At 39.9% G+C, this 15,217-nt stretch overlaps 1 long non-coding RNA gene and 1 gene segment (V, D, J or C); one reads left to right on the forward strand and one right to left on the reverse strand.

Annotated features, from left to right (window-relative positions):
• LOC307047308 (Ig kappa chain V region Mem5-like) overlaps positions 1–15,217 on the forward strand; it is a 161,785-nt gene that overhangs the window by 55,001 nt on the left and 91,567 nt on the right.
• On the reverse strand, positions 12,650–14,509 carry LOC307047332. Its single transcript, XR_013810392.1, has 2 exons — positions 14,457–14,509; positions 12,650–13,240 (listed from the first exon to the last, which is right to left on the reverse strand). It is a non-coding gene; the product is annotated as an uncharacterized lncRNA (long non-coding RNA).

The raw sequence follows: 15,217 nt of genomic DNA on the forward strand, positions 1-15,217 counted from the left end.
AGCATTATACACAAACCTTATTGTGATCTCTGCTTCCCCGAATTAAAACAACAAACGCTCTTTAGCTTTTCCCCACATGTCTCCACTCGGTGTGCTTCACAGCAGGAGCATCTCTGGCCTCTCTGGAGTTATTATTTAATCATTATTATAAAGATCCTGATTCAAAATGACAAAGATCAATCTAATGAAGTCTTTCAAATGTTAAACTGTGGTTAGACGTTTAGTTTGAACATGATTTGACCCCTGACCCCCCCTGAGACCACCTGTGCAAAGCAGAGGCTTTGGAAGATGATGAGGCCGATAGCGGAGGGGAAGAAGCTGTTAAGGGGGAGAGAGGCTCTGGTCCTGATGGAGAGAGGCTCTGGTCCTGATGGAGAGAGGCTCTGGTCCTGATGGAGAGAGTTCTGGTCCTGATGGAGAGAGTTCTGGTCCTGATGGAGCCTTCTGCCAGAGGGGAGGGGGGAGCAGTTTGTGTCCAGGGTGGTAGGGGTCAAAGTCAAAGCCAACTGTATTGTCAATCTTCCAGTTTGTGTGTACAGACAGAGAGATCGAAATAACATTTCCCAAAATCCCGAATATAAAAGAAATGTATATTAAAATATGTGTGCATATATATATATATATATATGAACACATATTTTATATATATACACAGAATCAAAGAAACACTTTTACATGTGCACACATTAAGACCTAAATAAAAACACAACAATCAATATACAAAATAACAGTCACTTCAATGTTTGAGAATGTACATTAGTGCAACATTGTCCATAGAATGTGCAAAATATTAGTGCATTAGTCGGACTCTATCTCCCCGCCTCAGGGTCCTGGAGGCCTGCAGGTAGAGGAGGGAGGGCAGATTGCTGCCGACCCCCCTCTCTGCAGAGCAGATGATGAGCTGCAGCCCTGCTCCTCGGCTGCAGCCCTGCTCCTCGGCTAGCTGCAGCGTACCAGATGGTGATGGAGGAGGTGAGGATGGACTCCATGATGGAGGTGTAGAAGCTCATCATCATTGTCTTAGGCAGGTTGAAGCTCTTCAGCTGCCTCAGGAAGAACATCCTCTGCTTGGCTTTTGTGATTATGGAGCTGATGTGCTGCTCCCACTTGAGGTCCTGAGTGATGATGGTGCCCAGGAAGCAGAAAGACTCCACAGCAGAGACTGGGGAGTCCCACAGAGTGATGGGGGCCGGTGGGGCTGATTGAGAGCGTTTAGCTCCAGGTTTTCATTTCATTTCAAACCTTTATTTATCCAGGTGTATCCCCTTGAGATCATTGATCTCTTTTTCAAGGGAGACCTGCTCAAGTAGGTTCCACATGAAACATAGAAACATAAACAGAACATCAAAAAGGACATCTCACAGCATCATTACAGGGATTACAATTTAAAATAACTATCCACATGAACAGGTAACAACAGCTTCCGATTGAGTAGCATCCAACCAAGCTTTAAAAACATTTAGTGGCATCAGATTGCTCAGTTTCCATTTAATTTACAGACTATTCCAAGACAGAGGAGCTGCACATCTAAAAGCTATCTTCCCTAGGACAGTCCTAGCAGTTGGCACATTTAATAAAAACACAGCATGCGATCTCAGGCAGTAGCCACTTACAATTCGCCGTGAGATCAGGGAGCAGATGTAGGATGGAAGTTTCCCTAACATGGCTTTGTATATGAAAATGTACCAGTGACTGAGCCTCCGTACAGTTAGTGAAGGCAAACCTGCCCTTGCATACAGGGTACAGTGATGGGTTAATGCTTTACAGTTTGTCACAAGTCTCAGAGCACTGTGATACGCAGCATCTAACTTGATCAGGTGGGCAGGTGCATTCATATAGATCAGATCACCATAGTCCAGCACAGGTAAACAGGTCACAGTGACTAGCCTTTTCCTGGCCTCAAATGAGAAACAGGACTTGTTCCTGTAGAAGAAACCTAGCCTAACCCTCAGTTTTTTAAGAAGGTTATTGACATGAAGTTTAAAAGTGAGACAATCATCAAGCCAGATACCAAGGTATTTATAACAGGAAACCACTTCAAGTTTTATTCCTTGCGTAGTTACAATATCTAAAACAGGCTATGGTGTCTTTTTAGCTTTTGAAAAGAGCATTACCTTGGTTTTATCGACATTTAAAAGAAGCTTTAGTTCAGAGAGCTGAGTCTGAATAATGTTAATGCTTGCAATTCAACAACAGCCTCCTGAATGGAGGGACCTGCACAATACATCACGGTATCATCCGGATAAAAATGTAAAGTAGCTCCATCTACATTTTCACCTAAACTATTGATGTAGATGGAGAATAAAAGTGGACCGAAAACAGAACCTTGAGGAACACCATTAGTAATGTTTAACCACTCAGAAGACAGCCCATCAAAATGAACACATTGGGACCTTTCAGAGAGGTAGTTCACAAACCACCCCACTGCATGGCTGGATATGCCAATACTGAGTAGCCTCTGCTTCAAGATGCGATCATCGACTGTATCAAACGCTTTGGACAGGTCAATAAATAGAGCTGCACAACTCTGCTTATTATCTCAAATACTCGCCACATCATTCACCACTTTCATTGTGGCAGTGATGGTGCTATGTTGCTTTCTGAAGCCTGACACTGGAGATATCCCCAACATCTGGAGATACTGAATCACTTGCCTGACTCTTAGGCTCTGTGACCGAGAGTTGACCGGTCATAAAACTGAGAATAAGTGCAGCAGCACATTCTTTAAAGGAGATAACAGAGTCAGGGTTGGTTATTAACGTCAACAGGCAATAAGGTTAAATATCTAGGAGTAAAGAAAGAAATATTCCCTCACAGACATCATATTGAATCATTTTTGATATTGTAATGTTTTTTATGAGGCGACGAATGAAGCCTCACAAACTCCTTTGTTGTTCCCTCAGGCGGGGTTCAAACCCTGTTTCTTCAGACTCAATCTTTGTCCTTCCCCGCCAGACCAAATGAACCAGAGAGACTAAAAAGGTGACACTGAAGATGCAGAAAGTGTATCTTCTTTAACCTGCAGAGAAATTAAGCATAAACATTTCATCCTAAAACAGATTTACTCAAGACTGGGTTCAAATCCCACCTGGACTGTGTGTTTCCCTTCAGTCAACCCACAGCAGACTGTTTCATAGTAGTTGTTTTTATTGTGAAAATGAACTCAATCATGTTTTTCTGCAACGGGAGCATCCAAGAGACGTCTGACACAATTTGAACTCTGAGTCCAGTGCTGTCAGAGCAGATTCATGAGGAGTAACAGATTGACTACATGATTATAACAAGAGCTAAAGGTGGAGAACAGATTCAATCTCACATCAATATGAAGTTGTTCTGAACCTGGACAGCCAGCAGAGGGCAGCCTGCTGGGACAATAAAGTATATCTCTTATATTTATGTTATTAAGCACAGAGGCCTTTGGTAAACTGAACAGACAGAAACAGCAGAGAGTTGAGGAACAGAAAGTTTCTACATGTTCTCCATGAGTCCACAGGGAGATGTAGCCTCTACTTCCTCCACCTCCTCTCTCTCTCTGTTTCTCAAGGACAGGTGTCTGTGTGACGTGTGAAATGTCATTTGCATGATTGTAATGCTTCACTGCTTTTTTTCATCACTTTTCCACACCTGGCAGAGAAACCATTACAGTCTGCTACACAACTAACTTTGTCAGTTTTATATTAGTTTCTACACAGTTAAATGAACATGAGGCTTTGAAATAATAGTTATGAACAAATGTATTTGAAACAGAACTGAAACATGTTATTTATCTACAGTGAATCTCTGTATGTATGTTAATGTCAGACAAACAGACATATCATACCAACCACAGTGGACACAAACTCAAATCCTCATCTCCACTCCTGATATAAATATGTTCTTCCATTCAGATGATAGACGGTGTAAATCCAGACAGTGTTCCTCCTGGTTTCGTGTCCCACGTTGCCTTCAGTGTGCTGAGAGCAGAGACATCATTTCCATAGAGAGGAGGCTTTGCATGGTCAGCTGATCCTCCAGTGAACTGAGAAGGTTTATAGTCCTGTGAGTTCAACACTGCAGGACTCACATCTGTCAGTCAGCAGAAAGCACCATGACTCTCATCACCATCCTCATCTGGACGCTGGCCTGCTGCTGTTTCACAGGTTCATTCACTCAGCAACATTTCAAACATCATGTGCTGCCTTTCCTCTCCTTTCTTTCTGCTGAGAAATCAATCATCTGTTTTTGTGTGCAGGATGCAGCGGTCAGGTGACTGTGACTCAGCCTGCAGTCGAGACGTCTGCTCCAGGATCCACCGTCACTCTCACCTGTAAAACCAGCAGAAATGTTTACGCAGATAGTACTTATGGTCAACGTATGTTCTGGTATCAACAGAAATCTGGACAGCCTCCAAAGCTCCTGATAAAACTTGCGAGCACACGTGTATCAGGAACAGAACCTCGGTTTAGTGGCAGTGGAAGCGGCTCGGACTTCTCTATGACCATCACTGGACTGAAGGCTGAAGATGCAGCAGTTTATTTCTGTAAGAGTGAGCACAACTTAAACAGTGCTTGGCAGTTCACACAGTGATTTGTCGTCGTACAAAAACCTCCCTCAGTCAGACTGCAGAGACTCTGAGCTGTTACAGCAGGAACCACCTGCAGCTGCTGAAGAGGAAGAGACTGACACAGCCCACTGAACTCAGAGCTGACAGGAACCCACCCAGCACTATTCACTTCATATTCTTAAATATACAGATGTTAATGGATTAATGAGATTAAACCCAGTCCAAAACACATTCTATATAAAAGCAGCATTATACACAAACCTTATTGTGATCTCTGCTTCCCCGAATTAAAACATCTAACGCTCTTTAGCTTTTCCCCACATGTCTCCACTCGGTGTGCTTCACAGCAGGAGCATCTCTGGCCTCTCTGGAGTTATTATTTAATCATTATTATAAAGATCCTGATTCAAAATGACAAAGATCAATCTAATGAAGTCTTTCAAATGTTAAACTGTGGCTGATTAAAACCCTCTTATTCACATCAATCAATGAACTGATCCATTAGTTAACCTCAAATTCACATCTTAGTTCAAAACTTCAGGTTTTCTAACAACCAGTTTCATTGAAGTTTCCTGAAATGTTTTTTTGTTCCATTATTGAAACCAAAAACAGCAGGAACATCCAAGAGACGTTGAGTTTGAACATGATTTGACCCCTGACCCCCCCTGAGACCACCAGTGCAAAGCAGAGGCTTTAGGACTAGCAGACGTACATCAGAATCAGAATCAAGTTTATTACCAGATACTTTGACACATACAAGGAATTAGCTTTGGTGTCTGGTGGTACGAACATAAACAATCTAAGAAAATAAGTTGCCATAGTAGGTAACAAATATAAAGACAATATAAATAAGTATTTACACCAAATTTGAACCTTAAAAGCTAAAAAACTAAAACACTAAGAACAATGAATGTATGGCAAACTACAGTGAATTATATTTAAAGTGGAGGGCTGTGCAGACATGTGTTAAATGCAGTCAGAGTTGAGCATGAACATGGCTCTCAGAATTAAGAAAGGAAAAAGAAGAAGATGTTGTTCACATAAGGTGCAATAATGTAACTCTGTGTGACTGGTGAAGCCACACTCAGTCTACTATTCAACATACTTATTTGTGTGAATTCTGTTCAACTATTGTTCTTCAAATCTTTATTCTTCTGCATCTTATTATTGTGCTTTCTTCCTGCATGTTCCTGCCTGTGTACATGACATAAACTACTCACAACCAATTGCCCCTTGCGGGATTAATAAAGTTGTTGATTAGTTGATTATTTCAACCAGATTTCACCGTCTAACTACTTCAGCATACTTTCAGCTACAGAGACCATTCAAATATTAAAATGTTCAGCTCCTTCAGGACATGTGTGCTATGACTTTTCTTGTTTTTTACATTTATACTTTTTAAAATATACCACATATTAAATTTGTATTTGTACAATGTATCCCCATGGGAGTATCCTTCAAATCCTCTTTTACCTACACCGTGTTTAAAATGCTGCTCCTTCAGAATACTTTCAGCTACAGACTTCATTCCAACTTTGAAACGGTCACAAAACATTCAGCTATTACATTTGTTTTCAGCTTTTTGATATCTTTTAGAGTTTCTGACTCATCAACAATTACGTTTTGGTAAATGTTCAGGCCGTTGTAGATTATTTAATGGTTGTCTATGGGATGGACTCTTCAGGGCTAGAGAGCGTGACATCATCACTTAGAGTGTAGAGGGTGGTGCAGCTGCCTGGTTTGGCACCCCCACTATAACTTTGTCAAGGGTGGTCATACTGTCACCAAAATCACACCGTTGTTTGCTGTCCCCCTCTAGCTTCTGCACACTAAAACATTTTACTCTGGGCTCAGCAGGTGAGAAACTAAAGAGGGGCTTCCACATGTGGCAGACCAGGTGTTGGTTTGATTTGGCACGCCACCCCCACTAAAACTTTGTCCAAGATAGTTGTACTGTCACCAAAATCACACCGGTGTTGGTTCTTTCCATCTTATCTGAGAAGGATTTTCATCTTCTGTCTAATGTTATGTTGGTGTCTCATTTCGGTCATAACGCCATTAGCTGGTTTCAGATTTATCTAACCCAGCGGTTCCCAAACTTTGCCATGCAAAGACCCCCATATAGCATTATACTCTGGTGGGGACCCCCCTGTTGCAATTTTTTTTTTAAATGATGTGTACAAGTGCCTCCCGATTGAACATGCAGTGCGTTGCCACTACATTTGGGGCCTTCTGCCTGATCGAAGCTGTCACTCCGCTTTCTTTGCCTGTCATAGCCCCACTGCCCCATCTGAACACACACCCACACAACGAGACCAGTCAAGTCCGTTTGAGATGATGTACTCATCTAAAACTTGGAAAATGTCTCTTCCTGTGGTCCTACCTTCCATTGCTTTGCAAAATAATATTTCCTCAACAAAGTTGTCTTCTGAAATAAATCTGATGTATGCAAGGCAATTCTGCGACATTTGCTACATCTGTGCTCTCATCCAGCTCCAGAGCGAAACATTCATTAGCTCTCACTTGCTCCAAAAGCTGAGCAGATTTTCACTCTCAGTAGTGGCATCTCGATTCTGATTGGCTTGAAGGGAGGTCGTGCGATTCAAAAACAAAAAATAGGAAAAGATTGGCATCAAAGGACACATAGATTGATAGATATGTAGTTATTAATAACATCTAAAAAAATAAATAATAATCAAACTTAAAAAAAAAAAAATCCTGTTTCCCTCAAACTTTGAGTGACCCCCCTGGCGCCCCCCCGGGGGGTCGGGGCCCCCACTTTGAAAAACACTGATCTAACCGACCGTACTCAATGCGTCAGGTTGGGTAGTACTGTCTCTGAGCCTGTCGCCTTGGAGAAGGGAGTTCCACAGGGTTCTATTTTGGGGCCCTTGCTCTTTTTATTATATGTAAACAATATTTGTAATCAGATGCAATTTTCTACCTATCATATGTATTCTGTTGACACTATTTTATACTCATGTGCTCCTTCTCTGGATATGGCCGTTTCCAATTTAAAATCAGATTTTATCACCCTGCAGCATGCGCTTCTTGATTCTAAACTGCTATTGAACGGTAAGAAAACCAAAGCAATGCTTTTTGCTCCCAAGTCAGCGTCCTCTTGCCTCTTCATTGACACCCTTACTGGCGTCTCTGTTAAGTTTGTGAATACATAAAAATATCTGGGCTTTTGGTTGGACAGAAATCTAAACTTTAAAAACCACATTGAAGTTCTAACTAAGAAATTGAAATTCACTCTTGGCTTCCTTTACAGACTTAAATGTTGTTTTTCAACTTCTTCCCGTAAAAGGTTGGTTTCTGGCTTATTCCTGTCCCAGCTTGACTACGGTGATACAATCTATAGATTTGCCTGTCACACTGTTTTGGCCAAACTTGACCCACTCTACCATGCTGCACTACGATACATATCAAATGCACCCTATAGGACTCATCATCATTGCACACTGTATAGCCTAACTGGATGGTCCTCACTTAGTATGCGTAGGATGCAGCATTGGTTTTTATTATTGAATAAAACCATTTTAGGAAAGCTTCCACTGTATATTTGTGCCAGATTTGCTCCAGTTTGTGACTCTAACAACCTCAGACCCAGTGCCTGGATACGGTTCCAGGTTCCTGCCGTGTGGACTGAGGCTGGAAAAAGGAGTCTTTTTTATTCTGGTCCTTGGTGTTGCAACGACCTTCAATCAAGCCTCAAACTGAGGGCACTTGTCCCTATAGCCTGTTTTAAATTGAAGTTGTCTGAGGTCCTTACCACCAGCTGCTCTTGCAGTAATAAGTAGTGTACCTTTCTTACTGTCCCAAATGTGCTCAATGTAGTGACTGCTGTTCGTCTTTTCTTTACTTAGTTGTGTTCTCTGTATTTTATATGTCTGTGTTATGTGTAAGAACGTGTAACGTTGCTCTTCTTGGCCAGGTCAGCATTGTAAATGAGATTTTGTCTCAATGTTTTCATCTGGTTAAATAAAGGTTAAATACATTTAAAAAAAATGTATTAGCCATGGAAAGAGATGCTCGATGCAACTGAGAGACAAAAAGAGCAAAGAGAGAGGAGAAAATAGACCCAACAAGTCCACAAAGAAATGCAAAATGATGAGAAAGAGGCGTGACGCCACAAAGAAGTGCTAAATGACTTCATAAAGAGGCAAAACAACTACAAAGAGACCCAGACAGACTCTAGATTGTTATACAGGGCAACTGCAAAGCGATAAAGACTCACAAGAGAACTTTGCTCCGATAAAGAAGGGACTTTTATGTGACTGTATCTCAGATTCAGTGCATGATGTGAAAGATTCAAATGTCTCTACATACTCCTGTTTCGACTCAAGAGGGCAGCATTGTTGTTTTTCATGCAGATGTAACACAGACAACTCTCAGAGGAGATTTGTTGGCCTTGATGCACAATTATCCAGTTTTTAAATAAGGTTATTGCTGGTTTTACTGCTGGTACTGGTAGTCTACATCCAGGGTGAGATACTGATTTGAGTCTACAGAGAGTGCATTAACCAGCCTTTACAGAAATAGGGTTAGTTTAGTTTAATGTTCAAACTGTTCTTCATATCAAATAGTTTACATTCAGTAGCTATGTTTTATTTCTCTGTCTCTGAGCTGTAGTGGATTTGAAATGAAAGTCACTCCCACCACCAAGAGCTGAAGATGCATGAAGTGACTGCTGTATGGGAGCTAATGTGGGCCTCATGTAGTCATACAAGAAACTCCCTGGTATGAAACAGCGTACAGAGTGCTGAGCTGTGACCTGACCTGAGGTTCTGATACGCACCACCGGCACAAACGTACAGAAACTACATGAGCCCCAGTCAGAGGGGAAGTGGAACTCAAATGTTCCCCTTTCCTAATCCAGATGTTCAATTATATACATAGTCACTAAGAGAAAAAGGTCATCTCTGATGAGAGATTAATGTAAAACAGGATCTACAGCGTGACACTATGTGACTAGTGCTGTGTTGCACATTTATTAACCAGGCAATACAATACAATGCATAGATCAGGGTGTCTCGTACATTTTAATTGACCCTCATCAAATTCTAAAAGTATAATGGAATATGGCCCACACCTGAAACTTGAGCTTTTCTTATATCATACTTCTTAAATATATATGTTGACATATATTACATAGTAGTATTCATGAGGTAATAAGCCCACTTTTCAAATACATTTAAGTTGAAAACTATTTCTAACAAATCTTACTTGATAAGAAAAAAAGCTCAATAACTTATTTGCATAACAAGCTTGAAATATATACTTCATATTTCCCCTTATCTTAAGCAATCTGAGGCTTCTGTTTAAGGAATGAGCTGCCAACAATTTTTATAACAAAATAAATGAAACTCTATGGAGAGCTGTGAGTTTTTCTTCTTAAATCATATTCAGGTAACAAGCATGATTTACCTACATTTGATTGATTTAACTTATAACTTAATTTATGAGACAAAATACCTCACCTCTAGTGAGTGGCCCAGCCCTTTGTATGTGTTTCTCTATGTGGCCCCCTCATTGAGTTAAAATCATCCAGTCTTGACAGACCTGTTAGATATTAGATGTCTCTCTGTTGCATGGCATGCTGTGTCTCTATTCAGTGGATTTGATAACAAGAAGGGACATCCTAGAGAATCAAACACTCAGTGGATATTGAGTTCAATGTAGATCGATTTGCCAGCAGGGGAACTGTTAAACTGTTCATGAGAGACTTAAGAAAGAAGTGGAAACAAGGAAAGATGTTTGCAAAGAAAAGAACGTACATAGAAGAGCATTACCCTCACATTTAAGAGTGACTCTGAATGACCAAATGATGTTCAAGAGATGTTAAACCGTAACTAAAACTCACCTCAACTGCATTTTGGTTTCTCAAGGACAGGTGTCTGTGTGACGTGTGAAATGTCATTTGCATGATTGTAATGCTTCACTGCTCCTCACAGCTTTAAGGTCTTGTGTCACGTAGAGTCTGAACCGTGTTCCTGCACTCATCCTGAAAACTGGAGATCATGTTGTCAGTAACTCTGCTTGTCATGTTGGGCTTTCTGTGTCAGGGTGAGAGACTTTGAAAATGTATCATCTGAAATGATAGGAGTAATGTATGTGTGGTTCAATGTTTGTCTTTTCTTTTCATGTTTGCATCCAATGTGCTTTGTCTTTAACTCTTTCTGTTATCATTTAAACTGCTGCTCCATGTTGTTGGTTATCTAACATTTCACTTCTCATTTCAGAGTCTTCTGCCAACAATTTCCTGACTCAGACTGACACATCCAAGACTGTTAGTCCTGGAGGGACTGTGACCATCAGCGCTACAGGGAGCTCAGATATTGGAGATGATCTCAGTTGGTATCTTCAGAAACCTGGACAGGCTCCTAAACTTCTTATATACTCAGCATCAACTCTGTTCTCTGGAACTGAGCCTAGATTCAGTGGTACTAGATCTGGAACTCAGTACACTTTAACCATCAGTAACGTTAAGGATGTTGATGCAGGAGATTACTATTGTCTGGGTGTTCATAGCACGTTCACACAGTGATTTAGAGCCGTACAAAAACCTGCTTCAGTCTGAAGTAAAGCGTCCTGCTGCAGCTGCAGAGGTGAAGAGACTGAGAGGAGGAGAACTGGTCCAGTGAACACAAGAGTCATCAAGCAGAACCACCATGAATCCAGATAAAGCTGAAACACACTCACAGACACTCTTCAACACCCTGTTTAAACTATATTAATGTCATTCAATTCAGTCTCTTTATGAGTGAGCTGGGAAAGTTAGATTCTTGTTGAACTATAGCCACTGATATCAACATATATTGAACAGTAACTTTATGAATGGCTGTACAAAACAATTAATGATATGACCGCAGTCCAAACATACGCAACACAATTTCAATCATTTGAAGTACTGTAAACACACAATGTTGTTGTTTACACACCACTGTGTATTTCAATAGATTGAGTATTTAAAAAACTCAATCTATTAAAATGTGTTGACATAGTAAAGCTTAAAACAGTACTGATTATGCACAACATTTTCCATAACAAAATGCCTACTAACATTCAAAAGCAGTTCCAAACCACAGTCAGGAAATACCCAGCTAGGCATCCTGACTGGTTGTGCAGCAAGCCCTGTAGAACAACCATCAAATCACAGCTGATCCATAAACGGAGTTAGAACGTGCAATGGACTTCACCCAGACCTTTCAAGTATCACTTGTCATCAACAATTCAAAAAGTAATAAAAAAAAATTATATTTGCAGATTTCTCCAGCTAACAAATATTGAGTATTCCCGGAATCCTTTTTTTCTTTTTATTATTATTATTTTTTTTTTAATAACTAATACCTTCTCAGTTTGTGTATTTATTTAATATGGTCTACATTACTTTACATTTATTTTGTCCTTCTTATTTCTTTTCATCGTTATGGGGTTGAATTATTATTTCAGCCCTGGAAATTGCCTTGCAATATTTGTAGTGGTGTATATGAGTGCATGTGTGTACTTATACACTTGAACATGTGTATATTGTGTGTAAGTGTGAACATATGAATGTAAAAAAAGTCACTTGAAAATAAGTGTTCATAATGTTTATATGCATATATTATTGTTATCATTATTCATTTGCCAAGTACATGTGTACATATGTATATATTTATATAGTATTTTCATTTTCAAAAATGGAAGTTGAAACTGCTATTGACATGTGCAGAAAATGACTATAGTTTTTCTTATATATACCTATATATGATTAATTTTTTTCTTACCCTAACTTTTATTAATTTTTTCTCCAGTTTTCTTTAGTTTTCTTTATTTCTTTGTACTCCTTCATTTCTATACGTTTTTGACACAATAATGCCAATGTTATATTAGGATGATTCACAGGAGGGCTACTTCCCATCAGCTATGCTTCAGCCCTCCCGCTTCTACTAATTATGTTAATCTTTGTGTGTTTGTATGAATTTAGCAGAATAAAATAATAAAAATAAAAACTGTCGCAGTCATAAATTATATTGATATAATACTAGGTTTAATACTGAAGGTATTAATACATCTTTCTCACAATGAACATATGAATTAAAGAAATACAAAGACAGTCTCTCATTTTAATCAACATTTTTATTTTATGATGGTTTAAAGCTCACGCCACATTTGAGATGAATGATGAGTTTCTGTTGGAGTGAAACAAATGAAATCCAGTTGAATTGTGAGCTGATGAACAAACAGGAGAATATGCAGGAAGTGAGGATTAGAGAGCAACACTAAAAACTGAGCAGAGACAGCAGCAACATGTGAGCAGAGGAGATGTGTGTCTTCATGAAGATCTCTAGCAAAGAAGCTGCTTCCTCTCCAGACAGGAAGTGATGCTCTACTCCGAGCAGCGGGAAGGGTCCATGCTTTGAGTGACAGGGCTCTGTCCACTCAGACTGGCCTCACAGCTCACTGAGCCCGCCCCCCTCCAGCGATCTGCAGAGAGGCTTAGGGTGCTGCTCCAGCTGTAGCGGCCGTCGCTCCCCAGGACCTCCGGGCTGTGGGACGCCCCTGAGGAGCTGCTGCTGCCCCCCAGCTTCCAGCCCAGCCTCCAGGCGGAGGGGAAGCCCCCGCTGGCCAGACACACCACGGTGGCACTGCCCTGCTGCAGCTCCTCTTTGGAGGGGGGGAGGACGCTCAGGGTGGGCTGCTGCACACCCACTGGAGCAGGGAGGGAGGGGGGAGGAAAAGGAAGACATTAGAGAGAAAACTTGATTATAAGGTCCTTTTTTGATGTTGTCATTTTGCTGCTGTCAAATCCTTGTGTCAGTACTTTACGATACCAGTCACCTCTGTGGAAACATTGGTATCACTGCCTTTTTTAATTTACATTTGAGTGTTGTATGTCTTTTAAAAATGGACCTTGAGTCTCTTCAATAAAGCCGATGATGATGATGATGATGATGAGGAAAAGTAACAAACTTGTGTTTTCTTTTAAAAGAACATCCATAACATTCATCTGTTTGCAACTTACACATTATTTATCTAATATATCATATTCCAATGACTTGTATCTAGACTCTCCTTGCTCTATTGTATCTGTGTTATTGTGCTGCTCTGCTGGAGGAGCCTGTGACCTCAGATGCTCATTGAAGTATCTGCACTGTAGCTATGTACACATGACAAGAAAAGCATTGAATCCTTGAATCCTTATATTTGATCAAATAAAAGAGAATACGTTGTGCTGCTGTTACTCTCATAAATCACTCAGGATCAGACCCCCACATGATTCAAGTGTGAATGACTGACTTTGTGTAAAGTGTGCAAGCTAAAGATTCATTGATAATAATGATTGAATATCTTCACATGTGTGATGATGTTCTTTAAACTGACAGAGCTGAACGTCTCAAGTGAAAACAGTTCAAACATTTATCATCTGTCTCTTTCACTTCCTTTTCACTGCATGTCAAATCAATGAACCGTGAACACGACGACAAGCTGCATTAACTGATACAATCACACGTTCAAAATGAATCCATATTTAACTTGAATTCAACAAAATAGTTGATATTTTAATAAACAATTGATAAATAATGTAAATAAATACAATATTGTGAACTACAAATGTAAAACTGAATGTGGCGGAGACGTCACGCTTTAACAAATCTTCGTAAATCAAATAATTTAGTATAAAGTTGTGATGATAATAAAATATAATATAGAAAATAAACAAGTTATTTGCTTTTAAAAATGTATTTGTACGAAACGAAAAATTAATATAGAAGTCTGCAAAGGTTCCTTTCAGATTACAAGAGGAGCTTAATACAAAAATATAAAAATGGAATCTAAAAAAATGTGAAGTTGAGTCTCATTTAATAATTAATGAAAGTTATATATTTGCTATACATTTTATAAAATACAAATCTGTGGTACTTACAGTCAACGATGAGTTTGGTTCCTCCACCAAAAGTCCTCCACAGTGATACAAACTCATTGAGTGGCCGTACAAAAACCTCCTGCTCTGTCAACAAGCATGTATCACTGAGAGAGCTCCCTGATCTCACTGATAACAGAGACACATATACAGTTTTTAAATCAACAAAGCTTTTCTAAAGATATGGATTACATATCTGGAAGAATTAAAATGATTTATGTCATTTTTCATCACTTTTCTACACCTGGCAGAGAAACCATTACAGTCTGCTACACAACTAACTTTGTCAGTTTTATATTAGTTTCTACACGGTTAAATGAACATGAGGCTTTGAAATAATAGTTATGAACAAATGTATTTGAAACAGAACTGAAACATGTTATTTATCTACAGTGAATCTCTGTATGTATGTTAATGTCAGACAAACAGACATATCATACCAACCACAGTGGACTCAAACTCAAATCCTCATCTCCACTCCTGATATAAATCTGTTCTTCCATTCAGATGATAGACGGTGTAAATCCAGACAGTGTTCCTCCTGGTTTCGTGTCCCACGTTGCCTTCAGTGTGCTGAGAGCAGAGACATCATTTCCATAGAGAGGAGGCTTTGCATGGTCAGCTGATCCTCCAGTGAACTGAGAAGGTTTATAGTCCTGTGAGTTCAACACTGCAGGACTCACATCTGTCAGTCAGCAGAAAGCACCATGACTCTCATCACCATCCTCATCTGGACGCTGGCCTGCTGCTGTTTCACAGGTTCA

Source organism: Notothenia rossii (genome assembly GCF_949606895.1).
Source record: "Notothenia rossii genome assembly, chromosome: 7".
Lineage (NCBI taxonomy): Eukaryota > Metazoa > Chordata > Actinopteri > Perciformes > Nototheniidae > Notothenia > Notothenia rossii.